The sequence below is a fragment of the Euprymna scolopes genome, chromosome 11, assembly GCF_053919585.1.
Source record: "Euprymna scolopes isolate OS-2025 chromosome 11, ASM5391958v1, whole genome shotgun sequence".
NCBI lineage: Eukaryota > Metazoa > Mollusca > Cephalopoda > Sepiida > Sepiolidae > Euprymna > Euprymna scolopes.
Window position 1 is genome coordinate 17,956,805 of NC_136492.1, and position 6,320 is coordinate 17,963,124.

The following is a 6,320-nucleotide window of genomic DNA, read 5'->3' on the forward strand; positions in this document are numbered from 1 at the left end:
ATACTTTGTCCTTTTTCCATGTTTATTATTTTTTCTACTTTCTTTTCAATGTTTCAACTTTTTTTCATTTTTTATTTGTTTTACTTTTCTTTAAAAAAAAAATCATTTTAACTTTTTTATTTCTTACAATTTTTAAGTAAGAAAAAAAGTTTTTTTTCCTTGTATAATTCATCAAAACTAATTTAGTCATTTTTATTTTTATAGTTGCAATTGTAATTCTGACTAAAAAAATTTAATTTTTTATATTTTTATTTTAACTTTTTTTTTCTTTTCTTTAAATTTTTTTTTTCCTCTGCTCCAGTCCATTGGCCCCCCAACGAATTTGTTTAAGAATGGGATGAAAATCGAAGCGTCTGATCCTCGTAATTTAACTTCCATAAGCGTTGCTACCGTTGTTGGCAATGCAGGGAGCACGATTACGTTTGCGACTTGATGGCAGTGACAACAAGAATGATTTCTGGCGGCTGGTGGATTCCGCAGACTTACATCCAGTTGGTTACTGTGAAAGAATTGGAGAGTTGCTTCATCCTCCTTTAGGTCAGTTTCATATTTTCATTCATCAATCTAAATTGCGAACAAAGTTATGAAGATGAAAAATCGAATCTATTTTTTCCACATGCAATTGATACTTTCTTACTCGTTTCTCTGACCTTTTTGGACAATTTTCATCATTGGAATTTCATTTACATACTTTGCAGCAGGCAAATAGCATAATGGTTAGAAGCGCCGACTGTTGTCTAGGAGGTTGGATTTCGACCCTGGTTTGAGGCAGTTGCTAGCCTAGCTATACTGAAGAGGTGTCATACAACAAAAATGTCTGTAGATGACCCACCCAAACATACACATGTATATATAGTGAAAATTTGATACATTAAAATAGTTATTAATACATCAAATTCAAACAAAGGAATTAAAATAAAATTCTTAATCCTTAACTTATGGATTTCCAAAGATAAAGTATTTTATCAGCAGATAAAATCAGTAAAAATATATTATATACTCGTACATGACGTTTCTGAATTTTTGAGATGAGGATTGGTTATTTGTATTAGTCATCGGACTACTGTTCTCATTTTGAGTGATTTTCACAACGTTTCTGTCGATATAACCTCCAACCTTTTTCAGGGGTATCTTGTCGAACTCTGGAATGTTTGTGTCTTTTGCAGACCCGTGGCGCAGTGGTTAGAGTACTGGGAGAAATCAATTGTAAAAGTAACATTCTGAATGTTGCTGGTTCAATCCTCAGTGTGGGCAACCGAAAAAACTACACTTGCAAATTGTGAATTACTTAGGACTTCTTTCCAGTCATGGCTGACAGAACACGAGCATGCTACGCGTGAAGGATTCCACTTGAAATTCAGTCTAAATTCTTGAGTTCAACCAGATACACCTAAAGAAGGTCGGAGGTTATATCGGCCGAAACGTGAAAATTACACTCAAGATAAGAACAGTAGTCCGATGAATAATAATATACACTAGCATATGTTTGAAAAAATATATATATTAAATACAATTAAAAAATAAAAACTATAACATCTTGCATAAAAATTTGACAGGATGTCGTAGCTCAGCAAAAAAATGTCAGGCTACCAATTGAGCAGTTACGAGTTTGATCCTTGTTAAAGAAGTTTAGCCATGCTGATGATAATAAATAAAAATAACAAAAATATATGCCCCCAAAAATAGAGGGTGACGTGAATAAAAACAAAGGGCGGGAAATTCCCTCATCATTTAGGTAAGTGAAACAGTTAAATACAACAGAATTGCTACTGTAAACAAAATATTCAGAGGAGCTTGGTAGATTTTTTACACACATACACACATGGGGTCACACATATATATATATATCTCTGTGTGCTAGAATGTTTTCATCTTTTATTCTATACAATTATTACAGAATGTAGAAACTATGCATAAATAGAATTCAGCATAATAGTGAAATGAAACCAATCATATAATCAGAAACTATAAAGTAATTAATACTGTGTTTTTTTTTTATAAGGAATATGCAAATCAGTTAATCTTCCCATAGTCGCACGCATATCTATGACTGAGTATATTAACGAGTTTGTTTTAATAATGTTTAAATAGAGGAAGTAGACATTAAAAGTCTAGTTCCTCTGTCAGAGCAAGAAAAAAAAATCTGTTTTGTAGGTATATAGAAATGTTATATTTATCTGTATGGTGAGAATATGATTGTGCGTGTGTACACGCACACACAATCTTATGTATTTATAAGAAATGTGTATGAATTAAACTATCATATTTAAGTGTATTTAATGACTAGCCTGCTTGCTTGTGTGTGTAGAAGCCTCCGTTCAGTCTCGAAAGATAATGGATACCCCGTGTAAGAGTAACTGTGCGTGTAATTATGAGGGAAGGGTTGTGCAATCTCCAACCACACCTCTCCTGAATCCACACTGCTTGAGTCTAGTGGCAAGGTGAAGTCCAGGATGTGTGTGTATTATTTATATGTATTTGTGCTAGAACTTTACTTTTAAATGCTACACAATTATGCACAATATAGAAAATATGCATCAAACTCGGTGTAATATTTAAATGAAACTAGTCATAAAAACTGAATAATTAAAATTCGTTCTTCAAAGAAATGTGAAAATTAGTTAACCTTTATGAAGTCTCTTGCATATCGATGACTGTATATATCAAGAAGTTTGTTTTAATTTTTAAATAGAAAAAAGTATGCTTTTAATATCAATGCCAGTGCAACAAAATAACTGAACTTTGTGTGCATGTGTATAATATACAACAAATCAATTTAGATGTGAAACCTTTAAAATTAAGTCTTTTATTTATTTGACCTATTAAAAATCTTGTCAAAAGAATGTTTTTGTTTTTTTTTTTCTTTTATAACAAAAATATTTATTAACTAATAAATCATTTGAACTTGTCACTTTCCGTTATTGTCAGGGTAACAGCTGGTGAAAGGAGGAGGAGAAAGCATTACAAAGACGAGTAATTATTGTTTTGAAAGGTTGTGGCATATGTGGATAGGGTGGGGCAGGGAGCATGTAAAAAAAATTAGAAAAAATAATGTAGGAAAATCTGATTCTTCATTGAATCCCAGGGAATACAAATTACTTGTTCTAATACCACCACTCACCCACACACGAGCGCACGTTTCTGTTAAATGTTCTCACTGAGTTGTTACTAGTATAAGACCAAGTTTGATTTTAGTCTGGTCGGACTACTGTTCTCATCTTAAATGTTTCAGTTGATATAGCTGTGATGTGTTTGAGTCTAGAGGTATTAAACATGCAACATATAAAAAAAAAACAAAAAACACTCAGTTTAAAGAATCTAGAAGTGTAAGCCATTTTGAGTTTCAGAAGTTTCAGATGGTTCGCTGTTACAAACAAGTCCTGGGAGGTGACTTGTTTGTAGTAGACAGTTCCACAGAACAAAATATTCTTACCGTGTCGAAACCCGGGAAAAGAACATGTGAAATTGCTCCAGAAAAGGTTTAATATTTATGAAGCAATTCTGGTTTCTGATTGGTTGGTAGCAGAACGTGAATTAATTTGATTCGTCAGTTCTTAGCAGCATCGTTTATAAATAGAATCGTCCGACTGTTTGGGATCATACCCCATTATAAGTCCAAAATATTGCAACATCCTCCCTATATTTTTATAATGGGGAAGTTCCTTGTGTTTGTTCTGCTCAAAAATAAATATATATTTTTATATTCACTTAGACATAACAAAAATTAGAAATCATTTGGATCTTAGAATTGTAGCATTTAAAAAGACGCCATTTTTAATTGTGTTTAAATGTCAAAAAGGAAAATTACAAAGAGTTTTTTTTTTTTTGTTAAAAGCAAAAGTATTAGTTACGCATTAGTAGGTTAAAGTGTTAATACAAATAAAATGGATACAGCTTAACGTCTTGTCCAGGACTATTTTTTTTTTTTTTTTTTTTTTTTTGATATATAGAAATCTATATACTCTGAGCATTACCCCTAGGGTTTTCCGCTGATATTCATGCAAAAAAGTAAGAGCCTTCTCATAAGTGGAACTTTGCGGGTCTGTATTTTAATATATAGAAATCTATATACATACAGGGCAGTGAAAGAAAAAAAAAATTCGGTCGAATTCCCTAACAAGTTTTAAGAAAAAACATTGTAGCTTTATCCATGTCGCCGGTTTCGTAAATACATCAGCGATATTTTGTTCTGATGATATGTAATTCAAAATAATGGATTCCTTTTTTATCTCGTTTTTTTATGAAATGGTATTTTATATCTATATGCTTAGATCTTTGTGCTAAGACTATACTGGCTTGATTATCACAATTAATTACTACGGGGCTTGTAATCAATTCTGGCTCTAAAATAGTCTTCAGGATATTTTTAAGGTAGAGTGCTTCCTGGGTCATGTGTGTGATCGCGATAAATTCTGCTTCACACGTAGAGATACAATCTGTTGCTTTTTACATTTCCATGAAATAATAGGCCCATTTTCTGAGAGTCTGAAACAATATCCAGATACACTCTTACGATCTTCGTCGTTTGCCCAGTCTGAATCCGGAAAACCTAATTTTAGGGGATTTCTTGATTTTCTAAATACTAACTTCTGTTCTTTAGTTCCTTTTAAATAACGTAGGACTTGTTTGGCTCTGTTTAAATCCTTCATTGTCGGCCGTGATAATTTTTGTGACAGTTTTGTTACTGTATAGCATATGTCGGGCCTGGTTGCAGTCATTAAATATATGACTACCTATAATTTCGCGATATTGTGTGTCATTTATTATTTCAGATTTTGTGTGTATATATCTGAAAAAGGTCAGAGGTTACAGCGATGGAAACATTGTGCAAATAATTTGAAAGGAGAATAGTAGTCCAAAGAATCTAAAAATAAATATGAATAATCAATCCTCATCTCAAAAATAAATGTGCCACCATGTTTTACTTTAATGTATTCTGTGCAGAATCAAAAGTGTACAATGATTTTGTAAATTGTTTCTTGCGTTAAAAATTTTACGTGTGAAATTGGAAAACCAACAATTTAAGTGGTAAAAATTAGCAAAAATAACATATTCAATATATTCAAAACCTTATATATGTTGGACTTAAGTAGCCAAATTAAATTTGTGCTTCTGACTAGCCAATTTTAATTTCTTATTGTTGTACCATGTTATTTAGCAATAAAGCAAGATTTTGTTACAATCTTTCTTTATGCAGATTAGCAGGACTACTCGACATTGCCTGGGCAAACATGTAACATAGGTTCTACCCTGCCCCCTCTCTTCTTTACACAGCCCATTCATATCTCTCTTTCTATCTCTCTCTCTCGGCATGCACACATAAAGCTCTAGTTGGTATAAGGGAAATAATTTTAAAAAAAAAAAAAAATCGTTTACTTCTCTTTAGTTAGTGGTTAGAAAATGTACATAACATTAAATAATATAACTGTTCGTTTGACCCCCAAAATAATTTTGTCTTAAGCTTTGCCTAGATTTAATATTAAAAAAATGAATAGGCTAATATTTATAGAAAATAAAATTTGGATTAACGATAAAAAGTCTGTTAACATCTTGAACTGATTTTTGAAGCTGTTCTAGAAATGTGGACAGTAAAAAGAAAAAAAAAATTACGAATGTAAATAAGTAGTATATATAAAAAAAAAAAAAACTGAAGCAAATTATTTTTTTCTTAAAAAAAGTGGTTAAAAGGAAAGAAATAAAAATTGGCTAGTAAGAATCAAATATAGATGTCTCATAAATTTCTAGTAACAAACTCTGAAAATTCTGCAAGATAATTTTAAATGTTAGAATATTAATCATTAATATCAATCTTATTAAATTCCTAACTTTAATTTTATTTTTCTATATACAGGTTTTAGGATGAATGCATCTTCCTGGCCAATTTTTTTACAGAAAACTTTGAATGGAGCTGAAATTGCACCCCATAAATGTTTCAAAGTGGTAAGCTATTTTATTTCTTGGAAAATGTTCTTTTTCTGATTATGACAACTTTATTTTATGTGTTATCACCCCTTACTCATTGTTTCTAGGTAATACTTCTTAGCAAAGGGAAGAGCTGTATTTTGTTTGTCACTTAAGGTGCTTTCATTTGTAAGAGAATGCTGAGGGGATTGATTATTCTCAAATTTCTGAGTGTCTTTTTAGGTGTTTCACACCTCTACCCACTTTTTAAAATCTACACAAGCATTAAAATGACCTGGTATAGGAGAACAATTTTTCTGAGAAAAGTTTGAAACTGATTGTTCTTTCTTTTTCTCCCCCCCCCCATGTCATTTTAAATAAGATTCATCTGTGTCCCCCCCCCCCCCGCCCTTTCCAAA

General features: G+C 31.6%; 1 pseudogene across 1 annotated transcript in view; it reads left to right on the forward strand.

The window, feature by feature from the left end:
* Nucleotides 1-322: 322 nt before the first annotated feature.
* LOC145287781 (polycomb protein SCMH1-like) overlaps nt 323-6,320 on the forward strand; it is a 64,831-nt pseudogene continuing 58,833 nt past the window's right edge. The window contains exons 1-2 of the transcript XR_013869195.1: nt 323-537; nt 5,852-5,940. The product of XR_013869195.1 is annotated as a polycomb protein SCMH1-like (transcript). The remainder of the gene's footprint in view (nt 538-5,851; nt 5,941-6,320) is intronic.